Raw genomic sequence first — 18590 nt, forward strand, 5'->3', positions numbered from 1 at the left:
ATTATGTAAATGTCGTAAGGAAGGATATTTAATGTTGTTTAGTTCAATAAATATAATGTTGAAAATTAAAAAATCTAGATTTTTACATACTTCCTGTCCCTGTTAATCATATAAGGTAAAATATGAAAGAAAAAAAAATCTTGCTTAGTCAAATACAATACCCTAACGCATACAATAAAAGAAAGGAAATGCTTTATGATTGAAACTAACCAAGCCATAACCAACTGAAGTAAATAGAAGATGTACATAAAATTATTTTAGAGAACCATAATCAACATTGAAAAAGTAAAATGTTTTGACGAAATTAAAAACGTCTTTTCAGTCTCTCTTATGGATTTAAATATTTAATAGGGAAACGTAAAACAGGTATACAGTTTGTATGCAGAAAAAATATTGAACAAATAACACTAAATGACGCAGTTTATGTAGTAAATAACGTGATAAAAAGAACTAAATCATCACATTAGAAAATGAAATATAGTTTAAAATGCTATTATAATAAATAATTTTAAAAATTGGAAATAAAAGTCACTTTACTGTAAAATTGACACGAAATTACTTCTTTCGGTTGAAATGTAGAAGCTCACCCATGAAATGAAGTCTTCTTGCATATTATACAATAATGTTAATGCGATCCATTGTATACCATAATATTACATTTATCAAATCTGCCCTATTCATGGATTCCCTTCTGAATATTTTATTTTTGAAGTAATTCAAAAGGAAATAAAATAATTAACATAAATCTGGATATTACGTGGGTACACACAATGTCCTCCGTCGCAATGATATAAACCAAATTTATGGTCAGAAAAGTACGAGGATGAAAAGATTTGTGATCTGCAGCCCATCATGTTGGAATCATATGCTTGACAACTCCTATAGAGAAACAGACACTTCCATATAATCAGATAAAATAACGATATATTTAACAGTTGTTAAAGCATTATCAAAGAAGAATGATCCAAATAAAATACGCTTCCGTGTTCCGCAACAAATATGTACGGTCCAACTTACTTGGTACCTATTTTGTTGTGTGTTGCGAGGAATTTCTAGCGACAGAAGCTATCATTAGTTTTTAAATTTCAATACAAGAAAATTGTTCGCAGTAAATAAGTAATAATAAGTTCAGGTGTTAATAAGTTGGATTCCTTAAGTCTGAAATATTCTCATATTTAATTTTTAGTATTTTGAAATGAATATATTTATTTTTAATTAAATTTTCTGGAATAACAAAAATACTTTTGATACAACAGCTTTTCTTCAGATTCAAAATTTTCCTGTTTGTAATCATACGCATGTTTCAACTTCATTTTAAATGTATTAAATACTTAGATTTTTGTTTTTGATTGTATAATCTATTTCTCAACAAAGCAAATGGGTAAAATATTGTTAATTAAATCATATTAAGTTACAACAGTTTTTTTTTCAATGTAACCTTTTATGAGGTCTTTCAATTAAACGCAAAATGGAGTCCGAAATTTAGTTTAATTCAATATTTATTTTCAGTTCTTAGAATTTACTTTCCTTTAATAAATATCTATAAAATGTTTTAATTTGCCTAAAAATTTAAGAGTATACTTATTGGTGAATTTTTTCTGAGATATTTTTATCTTTATTTGAAATGGTAAGCATCCTTTAGCACTTCCAGTTGGTCTGAATGATCGCTGGTATTAACCACCTTTCATTTCATAAATAAATAAGCTCTAAAAATTTTGAAGGTTTCTCTTTTTGACAGATCTGTCTATTATAAAAAAAATATTTTTGATAATGTCCCTGAGTTATACACAATAAAAGTGTGAAATAAGAAGTTTTAGTGACTAAAAATAAGAAATATTAAATACCGTATAAGAAAACACTTTAACCCTAAAAGTCTTTCCGATATGATAATAATACTTCCTTATGCCAATTAATTGAACAATTTTTAACCTAATGGCCTATAAATGCGTAATTTTAATTTGCATACGAATCGTTTTTCGAGGTAAAATGGTTTAAAATAGATGTTTCAAAGCTTCAAAACTCGTTCAGTTTTTGTCGCAGAAGAGTAGGATTTTTTTATTTAAATTGTGAGTCAAAAATAGTTTACTAAACCTGACTTAGAGAACGTGAGGATTACGTAAAACTTTAGATTTCGTAATTTTTTCAATATTCGTATTTTTTTACCTTAACAATATAAAATGTATCATTCTTTAGGACATTTAAAACATTTTTTTCTTATTGATATTATATACCTATATCTAGTGGAATAGACATTAGATAACGAACCACTATTAAAGTTAATATTTATTCATGTTCAGGTTTATTCCCTTAATGTCAAATCAATTTAAACATTTAACAAAAACCTGCCTGCCTTACTGAAAGCCAAACAAGAAGTTGGGAAGTTTGCTTATCTTATAATGATGCAGACCAAAGGGGCGGAACTATTTTTAACTCCTCAAAGGGTTTTTGGTTATATTAACGGCCCGTTTGAAGCAACACTAGGGCTATTTTGGAACGGACCTCATAATTTTGAACCACGGTCAGATGACGAGGACGACGCCTGAGCTGGCACCCCCTCTCCACACCACACCAGAGGGAGGACGTTTGGTCATGATGGATTTAACGTGCAACAGACCCCCTTACACGACGGTTCTTCGGTGGAATCGGGTCACAAACCTGAAAACCTCCGGTTCCGAAGCCGAGACCTTACCACCAGGCCACCGCGGCCCCCTCAAAGGGTTATAGATTTCGTTGGATTTTTCTATTATAGCTACTGGTAAATCATTTCAGTTTTAGTATCAATCAATAATAGGAAAGTTTTTATGTATAGTTAGTTTCGCTCTGAATGAGAACGGGTGGCTCCGAAAGAAGACCGTTAGAAGTTACCAATGGTTAATTTTTTTTTTTTTTTTTTTTTTTTTTTTTTTTCATATTCAGACTCATTGACCAAGAATATATAAATTTCAATCGTTTATGAAATTTATGAAACAAGAATATCTTTCTCGTCCTTGGTTTGGTAACATTATGAATATTTTACCTCAGGCCTGTAAGGCGTTTGAACTTTATTCTGAATGTTACTTCAGATTTTTCTATAAGTATATAAAAATACTATATACTTATTAGTAATACTTATATAGTATAGTATCTTTCTATAGGTATCTTATAAAGTAACATACTTTTTCGGCGCATTTAGCACATGATATTAATATTCCATTTTTATTCTTCGTAGAAGTTTAATAGTCTTGCTTATACTAAGTTGGTAAAAGTCATTCTCTGCCTTAATGCTTTGTATCAATGTTCATACTTGAAGAAAATGATGAAATAATCTATATCGCTTCTCTAAACAGATTATCGTTCATCTTATTCGGAGTGCAAATTAAGAAACAAAAGTTCCTTCTCTTACTGCATGTAAGGATAAAAAGAAAAGAGTATATGGTAACTTTTTTATATTATGCGATGTATAATAATTTTTAAACATGTTCCCAGAAATGTAACACTTTCTTCCTTCGTTTCAAAATGAGTCTGGCATTTTGAAGGGATTCTATGCACAAATGAACGGATTATTTTTTTATATTTTCAAATTTGATAGCTAGTGTGTCAATTTTAACACTTGAAGAATTCGATTCAAAAGAATTCTAGAGACTTTCTCTTTAATGTAGAACTATTTTCAGCTATGAAGAAGTTACCTCTATTTTTATAAACGGCATCCAGAGTGAATATAACTAAGCTATCCCTATACATGAACTCTCAGCATTTATACCGCTCACAGAAACTGAATAAAAATTTGGTTTAAAGTACTTTGAAGTATGCGCTCAAGAATCTTGCGAAAAACAACAGTTAAACTCTAATAATTAAGGCTACAATGACAAAATTTTGAAAATTTCTATCGGCAGCACCTACTTTTTTATTGTAATGTGAACTCCATAGTAAAAGATCATAAATAACATTTTTGCACGAAAATCAAAAACAACAAATAAAGACAGAGAATCAACAGAAAGCAAAGTATTTTATTATGCTTCACATATTTGTCACATGACCTCCTTCACACACAATGATACTTTTTATAGTTAATATCACTGCAGCCCATACCATGGAAAGAATCTACGTCTGATGGCGGCTTCCAAATCGAATGCAGTTTGCAAATTAAATGCATACATTTTGGACTTCGGGGTTTCTACAGCCAGAAATCCATTGGAATGAGATAAGGGACCTTGGCGACTAGGGGAACGGGAAATGACGAGTGATATCTCTGTCACTAAACTGTTGTGTTAAGAAATATTTGGCAGAAAATTTCACACGTGAGGGACCGCAGTTTTGCATCTACACTATGTCAAATAGTTGAAATGATAGTATGAAACTCAGAAATCACACAATTAGTCAGATTTTCTAGGTAGTGAACATTCTTTATCTTACACGTTTGTAGACTTTTTGCTGTAACCCCTTCAAAAACCCAAGGGCCGCAAATTTCGCTAATCATCTCATGGACTTCTGTAGCAGCTTCGACAGAAATGGAAGATCATTGAGGATGAGATCGATCATATGTGCAACCAGTTTCTTTAAATCTGTGTATTGGGTCGCCTACAGCTTTTGCAATACATGGGCCTAAGTATAGCTCATGGTTTCTGCAGTGGGCATGTAATACCTTAACGGCATTTTGTGCGATCATGTAATGCATCTTCGCCCACTTCATTTCCCTGTAAACGGCGTGTTGTTCAAAGGGCATGAAAAGCGGAACGCATTTCATATTGCCCTTTTTTTTTCGCTTACTGCGACGACGTCGGTCATGACTGTGTCTTATACCGAACCAGAAAATCTGCGTGCTTTGGTCTGTTATGTTCGTTATGGAGGAGATTCGGTAAGCTGGGATCAGAGCCGAGGACACAGTGTGAAATGCGTCGTAAAAAAGTATGCCGTGCTCTAATGAGCTCCATAGCGATTTTCTCTTTTCTTCATAGTCTGTCTATAGCTGGTGGTTTTCTTAATACAGGTATCATTCCAATGCTATTTATGGTTTTTTTACTATGGAGGTCACATTCCAATAAAAAAGTAGATATTGCTATTTGAAATTTTCGAAAATTTGTATAATCGTTGTTAGAGTTTAACTGTTGATTTACTTACGATTCTTGAGCGCATACCTCGAAATATCTTCAATCAAAAATTTTTTTTAAAACGAAATCGTATGATATGATAATTAAGAGCTCATATATAGGGATAGTTTTTTTATAATCACTTGCAAGTACTTTTTCCTCTTCTTATTGGTGCTAAGTGATTCTCTTCTATTTCTTTTATTGTACTCCCAAGTCCGCTTGAGGTTCTTAATCACTCATGAGGTCCATCTGAAAGTTCTCATGAGTTTTCGAACGCATTTTATAAACTTCGAAGTAGTGGTTTCTGACTTGAGTGTCATTGTCTGTCAATCGGATAGTTTAAGAAATAGATTTTTTAGTAAATGATTTGCATAAATCAATTGTTAGGAAACAACAATAATATGATTTCAGCATATAAAATAATCATTCAACAAGACTTTTTATGATTGATAGTTTGGCACAAAAATCTAGGAATAAAACTATTATGCAGCTTATTATTGTTTCCTGACTTCATACTGTAATGATGAAATGAGTCGAATTGTTTACACTCATATATTTCTTATGGGAATTCTAAAAGTTATTATAATATAATCAAATGATGATATGATATGATATGATATAATCAAATAGTTGTCCTTAACTTAGAATTTTTATTTCCTGCATTATGATATCTTATGCACTCTTCCGACCAATATATGACATAATTTATCTGTAATTATAAAAATTATTTTTCTGTTGAAAGCAAACATAGAAAGAAAATGTTTTGCCCATTCTTTTTTCAGGAGGTGTTCTTCGTTGATTGAAGAATTCATAATTTGCCGAGCTAATGTTTTGATTTTTTTTTTTTGTAATTAATAGTCAAAGGTTAAAGACGCCTGACAAAAAGTCCTATTATACTGTTGCATGTGAATACCTAAAAAGAAATCCAGGTTTTTACTCAAACTCAGAACCAGGTGGTTACTTCCGCTATCTCCCATGTTGTTTGATCTCACCCTGTCTGCAACGTCAAAAGAACTTCCCAAAGGTCATCAACGAACACACCTTACTAGCCGCACCAGGAAGGGCAGTTTTTTCAAAGAGGTCATGGACGAATTACTTGAATGTTTCGGTTTTAGAACAGGTTTCTTCTGAACTGTATTGTCTTAATTCACCCTCCGTTCTGTTGATACCATAGGTACGAAGGCCGTCACAAAGACGGAGTAAAGCCCATTTGTAAAAGTCTGCTAGGAAACAATAGAGAAAGTGTGAATTTGGCTGTAGAGAAATGCTTTTAGAAGAATTGGGTCACAGGATATTTGAATGGGCTAATAATCTTTGGATGTTAGGAGTAGATTTGCTTTGGATAAAATAAAATGCGATTCAAAGAACATGTACATGTACTCGTTTTACATTACGATGGAAAAGATGACAGCACACTTCTGGTGGCTAGGATTTTTTAAACTGATTTTAAATGTATTTCATGCTGTAAGTAAAAACAAATACTAATTCAGTTTTAACTCATCAGCTCTTGTTTATAATATATGACAGTATTGTAATTTTAATTAGCGTATTAAATTAAATATAGGATATTTGCTTTAAGTAAAAAAATTATGTACTTGATGCATTACATAAAACAATTTAATGATTGTAAAAAATGTATCAACTCTTCTGTAAATACACATAAACTTAATTAAAAAGTAGAAAAATTAGAGGAATAAAAAAAAGTTTTTTTATTCCATTCTCAAAGGTTCGTTTGTTTATTTGCTTGACGTTCTTGGTGAACGTTGTTTCCTATCCCAACAATAATTTGCCATCATATGAATATCCTATCCTTTCTAGTATTAATACTCTGTTGTCTTTATATCCTGGTTACAAGATTTACTTTTATTCGTTCATAATAATTCACTATTATCCCCCAAGATTTTCAGAAAACTAAATGATTATGGGAGTAATGAATATGTTCATAATATAATTCAAGTTTCAGAAACTGTTAAGCTTATAGTTAACTAAATTAAAACAGTTTATCCAGAAAATTATTGACAGCAGCGGCAAAAAGAATTCACGCTTTTCGCTTTGCCATATTAATAGAATCGACGAAATGAGGATCTTTATATAAGATGCCTGATTTAGCCACCATAAAATATTCGAGTTTTCAGATAGACATTTTTTTGTCCTATATATGCAATGCAAGAACTATCTTGATCAAGCGCTTTCATAAAATTGTTGCATTTATCTTAGTTTTACATGCAGTGGAGACAAGATTAATCTTTCTCGTCCAACTAAATGTTCACAACCGACAATTCTTTTTTCAGTTTCCATATTCTCTTTGGTGAGTCACTCTTTTATTTGTTTCTGCTATTCCATATGTATACAAAACAAAGATATTTCTTGCGATTTTCTTGTTGATCATGGTAGAGTAAAACATTTTTGAGCCCTCACAAATTACTCATTGAAGTTAACGAACAGATCTTTATCAAGGCAATAGTATCATATATATTTTTTATTCCTCACAAGATTTTCTGTCTGGGAACAAATACTAATATTCTTTCTCTCTTTCTTTTTGTATGATGCTTCTGTTCAAGGACTAATTTTCTGTTTAAAGTTTTAAATATTTTATAATTTAGATACTCTAAATCTTAAAAAGAGAAAAAAGATAGAGGTGATGGATAGAAACTTTTCATATTTTAAATCAGCACACCAAATATAATGAAAATTAGCTAAGAAAATTCCAGGGAAAAAAAGAAAAAAAAACTTTGTTTCAATGCGTCATTTCATCACTTTTAAGAATTTCCTCATAACTGTTTTTCCTACGTCACAATATTAAATTCTATGTATTTATTTTAATTTTCAATTGTAAAAAGGAATTTTAGAATATAAATCGAATTGTTAAATAAAATATTATTTTGAAAAGGAGCGTATTTTGCCTTATAGGAAGGATTTCGAGACTAATTATTTTATTTTATTTATTTATTTATTTTTCTCTATCAGTTAAAAATTACTTATTTTTAAAAAACCATTTTTATCGTTCATAATTTCAAAAAAATGTAAAATCCATATCAACATTTCCTTATCTGTCATGCTAAGAATATTTGACTGAAACGCGAATTTGCTTTAGCAATTATTTGCTTGACTACAGTCGTAGTTTTAAATTAATTATTAGCTATTAAAGCATTTAATTTCTTTTGTTACATTCTTTTTTTATTTATTTTTTTTGGTTTCGTTTGACTGCAGTTTGTTACGCCTAAATGAAAACAACGAAGTGTTAATTTTTCAAATATACTTATTTTTAGAACTGATTAGCGAATGTGTGAATTTATGTAAATACTTATATTAAATTAAACCTGTATTTTTAATGTAAAATTTCTAGAATAATACATTAAAGACTTAATGATGATATATTGAAGATTTTAATATGGAATGAATCTCTATGTGGGAACACCAAAGAAAAAAACTGATTAGCGAATGTGTCAATTGATGTACATACTTAAATTAAAGGAAACCTGAAATTTTAATGTAAAATTTCTAGAATAATACATTAAAGACTCAATGTTGATACATTGAAGATTTTAATACTGGAATGAATCTCTGTATGAACACAAAAGAAAAAAATTGATTAGCGAATGTGTCAATTAATGTACATATATTAAATAAAACCTGGATTTTTAATGTAAAATTTCTAGAATAATATATTAAAGACAATTTTGATACATTGAAGATTTTAATGCTGGAATGAATCTCTATGTAGGCATACTAAAGAGAAAAAAAAACCCACATCGGGTCTTTTAAAGCTATTTTCTCTCGCCGCCACCTAATTAGGGAAAAATTCTCATGACCTCATTTCCTTTCTTAAACACTTCTCATGCTCCCGGAACTGAAAAATAAATTAAAGATAAGTTTAGAGTAATCAAATTTAAAATAACTTTTTAACAAAACAAAATGCTTGTTTTGTTTTAAGTTGAGAGAATTTTCGCACGCATGTCTGCACCTGAGATGGGAAAAAGATGTTAATGTCTCCGATGAGATCACACACCCAATTTTAAAAAAACCCCAAAACAATTATAGTAATAAACATAGTTATTGAAAATCTGAAGCGGGCGAAAGCAGTTAACTAAATTCATTCATATGAATTTTATGCAATAAAACGTCTCCAAGAATTTTTTTTTTCAAAACATTTGTCCATTTAAACAATTCTAATTTACATCAACAGACCAAAATTGGCGTTCCAAACAAAAGTAAGAACCATGTACCTGTAGAAAAATTTCACTTTGTCTTTATTCATTATCTGAATTTATTGTTAAAAAACTGTAATAAAAAATGGTATAAAAGATTTTAAAAATTGAAAAGCTACCTTTCTGCTAAATATTGGCATTTTCTGATTTTTAACTGAACGCAAAATGTTTTTAATTGTCATCTACTCTTTTAAATCGTTATTTTTCAAATTTCATTGTGCATTAACAATTATTATAAATATCGTCTGATTTTTCTCATTTTTATAGACTTAGAATAATTATATAGGCATCCCCTCTTCAAACTTCACACCAACCGGGCATTTTTGGGAGAGAGTGTAGAAACAACCGATTTAGAAGAATATATATTTTAATGACAAAATCTTTTTTTTAAGGAACGAGACGGTGCATAAATTTCAAAATGGCTTTTCGCGAATGGAAATGAGTGTAATCAGTGATTTTTTTCAATATTAAATAAAATAAAATCGATTGTCATTAAATTCTTCTTATTCATTAAATTCTTCAGTTGTGAATTCTTATTTATTAAGAATTCACAACTGATATTCATTTCGTTATTTTTACAAAGTGGTACCAAGGAAAATAAATTAAAAAGTGAAGTCCTTTTTAAGAAAATAAATTTATGAGATGACTGATGTTCTTCGTCGCTCAAACGAGATTATTTTAAAATATGCATGTCGCATCAATTGATCTTCTTACTTACTCCAAACAAGCAAAGAAATTTTTGCATTTAGCAGCAAAAGACGGTTCTTTGTACTATTAGCATTAATATTACAGTATTTTAATTATAGAGAAGTGGTAATTGAAACATCCTTATGTTAGATTTATCCTGATTTATAATTGATAACATGCTAGTTACTGACTGCCATTTATATTTACTCGCTTATGATATGCGAAATTTTATTCACGTTTTCATTCACAAAACAAGCATACGCGTAATCTGGCTGCCTTCACAATAAGGATATATTGAAGGCCGTCTCCTTGATTTGAAAAGAAATTACAAATGGCGATCTAACAATAGATGGAAATGTGTTTAGAACTCGCACTATAACTTCAAGATCATTCCAAACTGAAGGCTAAATTAATAAATTAATCTTATCTACAACAGGAAAAGATGACTTTTGACTGAAATATTCCGTGTTGATTGCGTGCTTTATGGAATAGATACATCGTGTATCAAATTGCGCTTGCACTGTCATTTTTCTTTGTCTAAAATTTGGACTCTTTGGTATCTATTTATAGTAAATGAAAATTAAAATGTGAAGTACATAAGGAAGATCGACTTATCCGAGTATCCGTTTATTTTTCTTGCCTTCGAATAAACTCTCAAAACATTGTTGCAGATGTGAATTTTCATTTAAAATGTTGTATTACACCATTTAGAAAATTTCACCGAAATTCTAAATATCCATAAAAGTTTTTTTTAATTAAAAATTGGATTATTCAGTGCGTTTAGTTGAAAATTTCGAATCAAAATTAGGGTGAGTTTTTAAAAATTATTTTTGCTAACAAATATCGAAGGGTCTGATAGAAATCCATTGCAGCCCTCAAATTCAAATTCTTTCAGAGCAACACTGGGTAATCTCATTAATAAAGATTTTCTCGACTTTTAAATTGATCAGAATTCAATTGGTGCTGTTTTCCAGTTTTGGAACTCCCAACTGCGAGTGTACATTAAATCCGTAGGGGTCAAACGTCCTTCCGCAGGTGTGGAGCGAAAGTTTGGAGAATTGCTGCCAGCTCCGGTGTCGTCCTCGTCCTCTGATCGTGGTTCAAAATTACGAGGTCTGTCCTAAAATAGCCCTAATGTTGCTTTAAAAGGGGCATTAATATAACTTAACTAAACTAAACCCACCTGCGAGTGTATATAATGTCGAGAGTCGAGACAAGTAAACTAGCTGGCTGCAAATTCCGCGGTCGAAGGGAACTCAAATATCATTTGTAGACCTGATTGATGATCAGTTTGCTTTCTGGCATCCAAACGTCAAATGAATACCTGGAGATTGGAGTGGGAGCTTAAATGCTGTCCTCAACAACTGACCACAGTTCAGAATTGATATCACTATAAATGATAACTCTAAATCTGAAACAAATCAAATCAATTTCTTTTTATTTCTTAGACTTGAAAATTGATCAAAATGCGTATTGCCAAATATACTACATAATATATGTCTCCAAAATTGCTCTATTTGGGGTTGGAAGCATAATTTAAGAAGACATGCTCTAGCATGACGGATGCTTCACCATTTGTATCTCATTCTCGACATATAAACCCAGCTACAGCGTAGTTAACGCAATTTATTTAGTTTAGTTTTATTGCTTTTCTATTTTGAAGGAGCTCAATGGCTATATTGACCATTATGATAATCATAAGTATGGAGAATATTTTTAATCACCGACAAATGACAACAAGGAAACAGATAAAGTTAAATTTTCCTGCCCTTCCCACCACATTAGCGAAAGGACACTTGACCTTGACATTAAATCAGAATCCACTCACTCGAAAGAATTTGAATGGGATCGAGCTTCGAGTCCAGAACTTTTCACTCGAGACCTTGCCACCGGCCACTACTGCCTGCTAATTGGAACAGATTCATATAAGTGAAGGCATGTAGTAACAAATTATGATCAAGAATCATATTACTGTGTGTGGAAGAAAACTGAAGAAATTTTTCATAACATACTATTTTAGTGTACAGTGTATACGAAGGTAACATGTAATGTGCAGTTATTAAAGGAATGTGTACGTGAGGGCCAGTCAACCTTCTTCAAGTCCTGCTTATAAACCGAAGTATGCGATTGAGAAATATTTTTATTTTACTCCTTTCCTTGCATTCTGTTTATTGAATTAAGTCCTATAGAAGTCCAAATAAGATGTTTAACTTGTTGTGTGTTTTAATACCAGGATTATTATAAAATGAAGTTTCTAGAATTTTCTGTTATAGATTTATTGAATTTTATTTAATTGCAAGAAATTTATAGTAATTTTTGGTAAACACTTAGTGTTTTACTCCTTCATATTCATTCTATTGATTTACAAATTGGAACAAAGGGAGGTAGGTTTCTTAGAATATAGATAATATTGTGGATTTTTCATGGCAATATGAAAATAGAATTTTGTAATCGTGCCTATTGAAATTCTTTTTTTTTTTTCTTTTTTTTTTTTAAATGCTTGCATATTTTTTGGAGTTAATTGTTTTCCTTTTTTTATTATTTAACCACTTGGGATGGCAAAACTTGTATCTTTTAAATGAATTAATTTTTTATTCAAGACTATGCCGAACAGTTTGACAGGTCTGACATGAAAGTTTGCCGGACTCCTATAAACTGTGTTCCGGCAAACAATCCCGGTCAACGAATCGAGAACATTATTTTTACATCTGTGACAATTGGCTGCTGAACGTCGTTGGCGATTCCGTGACAAAAGCATTTCGTCGTGCGTGGCACATCTTTCCACTACAACTGATTAATTAGATGACACCTTTTCTTTTTGGGAATGCCCCGTCTTACTTATTCAATTACGAATCCACAGAATATTTGTGAATTATATGTAATTTTTGGCCGAACTGCAGAATCTTTGAATATAATTTCAATTTATAAGATTGGTTTTAAAAAAACTGATAGTTTGATTCACGGGCATTATTATTAAAAAGTTAAAAGTTCAATAATTTTTTCAAGATGTATGTATTTTCCAAACTTTTTATCTTAATCATGTATCATGAAATATTGCACACTCCAGCAGAAGTGATTTGAAATAATTCTTTTCACAAACGAACATAACCGTTTCGTGAAATGGAACTTAAATTATATCAGACAAACTAGTCATCTTTTTTTCATCGTAATTCTTTCGTTTTGATATTGATTCTTAATCAAATAGCGTTTTTTTTTCTTTCTATTAATATAAAATTTTGCAAACGTTTATTTATTTAAATGAATCTTACTAATAACTTTTTTAACTTTTTTTTTATTTGGCAGAACGTAAAGTGGTTATCCTATCTCTAAGCAAGCCCCGAATTAAGCTTTCATGGGGGCTCTTAGACAATGCGAATTTCCGGGCCCTTTTTCTCTATTAAACATTCAAAACCAAATATTTTTAACCAATTTTAGTTTTTTTTTATATAAGTGATTTCAAGTAGAAAATGTTTGACTGATTGAAATAGCAAAACGCTTAATTATTGATCAATTTCTAGAAAGCTGGTTTCAGTATATTATGAATAAAAAAATATATAAAATCGAAATTCGAAAATTTTAAACGAAATAGTAAACGTATATAAAATTTTTCTTAACGCAATCTAAATATTGAATAGGTCGTAATTTTTTTAAACTATAAAGCGCTACTATTTTGTACCAATTTAATATAACGTAGTATAAAGCTAGCCAATGGTAATTAGTACTGTAACTAATGTTCCAAAATTAATTTAAGCAATACTCCATTTTTATTTGAATAAGTTCGATCGCACAGTCTTTATAATTAAATGGAAGTACAAAATAAAATAACTTTCAAAATACCGCTAGAAAGTTGAGCAGTCCCGAGCCATCGAAAGCTGTAGACCCCTAGGCAACTGCCTAATTCGCTTATTTAATAATCCAGCCCTACCTGTAGGTCCTGAATCAACCAAAATGTAATTAAGTTGATGTCTGGTCAATTTTCAAACTTCTTTTAATTCACAGAAAGTTATTCACCATTTACAGTTTAAAAACTGTGGCTTTGTCAATATCGGTGCAGCTGATAAGCATAAAAACTTTTTCAGTTGTATTTGGAAAATTCAATTTTGAATTCTCAACTACTCAAAATTGAACCTTCGATTCGAAAAAAACATTTCTAAGACTACTTCAATCTTTATTAGGCTAAAATTTGCAATTGATAGTATCGAACTGTATATCACTTCAGTACAATTCTTAATTAAGAACCTTTCAAGTAATTGAATTAATTATGGTAAATTAAAATATTAGGAAAGAAAGCAATATCTGTGCTAATTTACAACTTCATTTGAATCAACGCATTTTGAAATGCCACACCACAAAAACTGGTTGCGGTTTCAAACAACGGTAAGTACCAGTCTCGCAGTATTTCTAGTAAATATTACGTTTGATTTGTACTTGCAGAAAAAAAGTTGCCTCACAACAATATTGTTAATAAGTTAGTGGCAATTTCAGTGAATTGCCACTAATTGCGTCGTTCATAATCAATTGCATAATCAATGCGTCGCTCCTCACTAATGAGGACGAGACATAGAAATTTTCAGAATGTCGAAATCAATAGAAAATCATTCAAAGACGTATGAAACACGAACCGATAGTGTCGCCCCAATTAGATTAAGTTAAACTAATTGCCAATATGATTTCTATTCAAAATTAGTAAAAGGAGTAATTGAAAATGGCTAATACATCTTTGAATAAACTTGCTTAATATTTTTATGTAGAAAAACTGGCAGTGTGTTAAATTTCTAAAATCTAATTTTGCGGAAACACTTAATGCTGTATTATCAATCTTTCCATCGACTAGATGTTGTATCCATTTCCGTTGACATGTTCGGATATATTTTTAAATCATTGAATAGTTCTTATCACAATAAAAAAAAATTAAACTGTACGACTGCTTTTATTTTATTTTTCAACTAATTATTGCGACACAGTTTCCTTTTGACTATTCCACCTTGCACTTCACTTCCTACGCAAGCTTTTGAAACCGCAAGTGTGCAATTTAAAAATGTTTTTTACTTCCTGAAGGATCCATTTTTGGATAATTTCTCTCCACGTAAGTGAATAAAATGCATTTGTTGCAGATCTTCCAGAATGTCTGTTATAATTCTGTTTCAGATTTCTAGCTCGGCAGCTTTCTTAGATTTATTTTTCCCAATATTCTCTAGTTTCACTGGTGGCAGAATACAAGAAAGCTGAAAGCTACCAATTCGAAAATTGAAATGTGATAATTTAAATAGCTATATCAATTCTATCGATGACCAATTCTTAGGAGGGACGTAACAGCTATATCTCCTCGACTTTGAAATTTCGTAGGGTAAACAGATTTATTTTCTCTATCCCTTCTCTGAAGCATTTAATTTCTCCACTAAAAAATTACATTTGCCTTCCATCTATTTTTCCAATTGCATCACATTTATGCATCATTGATTTCTCAACTGATTTTTTTTCTGAGTGTATTTCAGTTGATGAATTGAATGTTATTCAAGTGTAGATATAATACAAGTTACATAAGTATAATTTAAAAAGCATACATATATATAACTGCATATGTATATACATGCATCCTAATTTGAAAAATCAATTCTTGTTGCGTAAAATTTATGTACTTTCTGATTTCTGGGTACCGTTCTAATATTCCTTCTCAGTTGGGTGAAATTTTACTGCTATTAATCTCTTGATTCCTGAATGTCTATGGTGTAAGTTATCAAAACGTCAAGTTACTGCAAATACTTCTCATATCCAGAAGTTACAACAACTCATAGCTGATCATTAAAATCTCTTATTATTAAAGATTCTTCAACACTATTTTTAACCGCCTCCTTTTGTTAATTTCCATGACACTATTTCTGTGCGAAAAATAATCACTCAAATATGCATGGATTGGAAAATGTGGTATTTCTACAGTGACGTCGAAGATGAGTAATGCCCGAACCATGACATGACATGAAATTTTTGCCTCACTATACTTCATTTGGCATAAATGATCAAATGAATCGTTATTAATGTCAACTGGAGCATCGATACCCACTCACTTGTCCTCTGGTCGCTACTTTATTGGCTTCAGAAGCTAAACTTTAATCCAGAAGATCTCAATGTTTTAAATCTTTTCTACGATATTGAAGTCTGACAGAATAATATTTTAAAAACAACGCGGCATTTAAAACGAAACTAATTTAACTCTTTTTTTTTTTTTTTTTTTTTTGTATAAGTTGCATATAAATACACTAAATGTTTAGATGAATTTAGACATTTTGTTAATGTATTAGCAGGCATTTCATTACACATTTTCAATTAAGTAACCATTTTCATGAATTTCACGCTGAAACTAATGGCGAACATCAATGTGCTTGGGACGAAAATGGTAAACTAGATATTTTACAAATTTCAATGAAGATAGTTGGCAATTATACTTTGCAACGTCAGTCTTTATATGAAACGGTTCACATAATCTTTATTAATGAATTGTCTCTTTTAATAGTTTCGGCAAGAACCATGTTTTCCACCTGGTGGTTGACAATGTAATGGCTGTTTTTTGATTCCTAAGAAATAGTACCTTCTAGAAACTTGAAGACAAATTCTGTGTATGATTTACTGTCGTTGACATCTGAAGTCCAGTCGAAGGCAACACGTCCAGTTGCTGCTTTTTTCGTCCAGTTGCTGCTTTAGCTTGAATAATATTCTTTGATTTCTATTGTCTTTTAGGTATCTCGGATGCTTCTTATAACAATTAACAATCTTTTAAAACTTCTAAATTTCTATGCACAACATTATTATGTTATACTATGTTTGCACAGTTATCTTTCAACAGCACTATTAGGGAGCGGAGATTATAGGCTAATCGCCCAGGCTCTCCATCCAAATACTACTATTCTGGTCTTATAACAATTCAATCTCTCCTGGATTATTGCTGAATTGTTTTAGAAAATTAACTGCTAATAAAACATCTGGTCTTCGAAATCCAATTAATGATCGAAATAGTATATTCTGCATTTCCTATTTTTCCTTATTCTTTGGAGACATCTTGGATTAATTTAATACTTGTATCCTGGGAATAGTTCATGCATTTTGTACTTGTGTTTTACTAATTTTTCATGAATATTTTCGTAAACGGTCGATACCATCATATCAGCATAAACAATTATGACGACTTCAATGATTTCGTGTGATGAATGCATTTGTCAACATTTAATGTCTTAAATCCAAAAGATTTGAATTTAGTTCAGTTTTTTATACCACTGTCTCCAAGACTGAGATCTAAAGTACATGTTTCAGCAAAAATAACTTGGAGAAACGCGAAATTCTTCTAATTTAACCAGGAAGATTTAATCGGGATGTAAAAAATCTTGCTACAGAAGAAATTAAAATTTACATCAGATTTTTTTTAGAAGTAAAATCTTCCAGAATACCTTGTTCTTGTGGAATTTGAATACTGCGGTGCAGAATTCGAGACTCGAGATCAGTATCGTAGGATTGAATAGAAGTGTTTTTTTTTCCAGCTTGATTTTCTTATAAAGTTTTAATTTACACACACCGCGCTACTTAAGCCCTTTCGTGTATACTTTTTTAATGCAAAAACTATTTTTGTATAAAATAACATTCTTTTATCGCCTGAAATGTTTATTCCAAATTAGAATATCAATTGAAGACGAATTTAAAAGTGGGCGATGGTTCTTTTTTTTTTCCGTAAGTTAATATTTGTTATATTAGAACTATAAATTTTGTTCGAAATTACTAAAGTATAAGAAAGATTTAGAGAACATTTTGAAGTTTTAGTTTATAGTCATGTTTTCTATTAAATCGATAGTTTTCTCTGCAAATAGTTAAGTCCACTTTTAAAGTTTTCTCTTTGAATGTTGCTCATGTGCTATTAAAATAGCTTAATATGGATTCCTGTTCGTCAATAATAAATATTTTATTTTCCTAGCTTTCACCCAAATTTCAGCGTTATATATTTGTCTTCGTTAAATCACTGCTTTAAAACAAAAAATGACTATCAACAGATATGTATTAAAATAAAATGGGAATTTAAAAAAAATAGTAGAATAGTTAAACATCTTATTCTAATCTAGCAAAGGATACCTATAAATGTCGTTATTTCAGAATCGGCTATGCTAAATTTTATTAAAAATTTAATAACAATTGGGGAAAGGGAAACCGCTCAGAAATGAAATTGATATAGTTGAAAAGGTTAAAATTTTGAATTTTAAAATGGAGTAAAAAATTTGAGAATTTTCTCCAAAGTTAGTAGAGGGAAAAACAAAACTTCGATCAATTTCTCATAACCTGAAGTCACTGTTATCGTTTAACATTTGTTTCTGTTCTCTTACAAACGCTTTATTTTTCTTGACTTCGACTGAGAATTGACCTAAGTTTGCTTTTAGACTACGTTAAATCGCTACTTTAATGCCATTAAAAACGTTATCAAAAAACATATATAAATTTTTTTAAAAATATATTAGGAGAATATTCAGTTTTGCAGTAGTCGAACAAAGCTGTACCTATATATTTCCTTATCTTAAAAACGCCTGCGTTAATTTTTTAAAGAAATAATTGTAGAAAAATTTCAAAGAAATTGATTTATTGAAAAGGTAACATT

The 18590-nt window shown here is 30.5% G+C and overlaps 1 protein-coding gene across 2 annotated transcripts in view; it reads left to right on the forward strand.

The window, feature by feature from the left end:
- Positions 1-18590, forward strand: part of LOC129960128 (putative ferric-chelate reductase 1 homolog) — a 93641-nt gene that overhangs the window by 25799 nt on the left and 49252 nt on the right. Inside the window, exon 1 of one of the 2 annotated variants that reach the window (XM_056073284.1) lies at positions 11930-12080. The exons of the other annotated variant lie outside the window; for it this stretch is intronic. The gene's annotated coding sequence lies outside the window, so the exon portion shown is untranslated. Of the gene's footprint in view, positions 1-11929; positions 12081-18590 lie in introns of those variants that run through there. 2 annotated transcript variants of the gene reach the window in all.

The sequence above is a fragment of the Argiope bruennichi genome, chromosome X2 (genome assembly GCF_947563725.1).
Source record: "Argiope bruennichi chromosome X2, qqArgBrue1.1, whole genome shotgun sequence".
NCBI classification, from domain to species: Eukaryota; Metazoa; Arthropoda; class Arachnida; order Araneae; family Araneidae; genus Argiope; species Argiope bruennichi.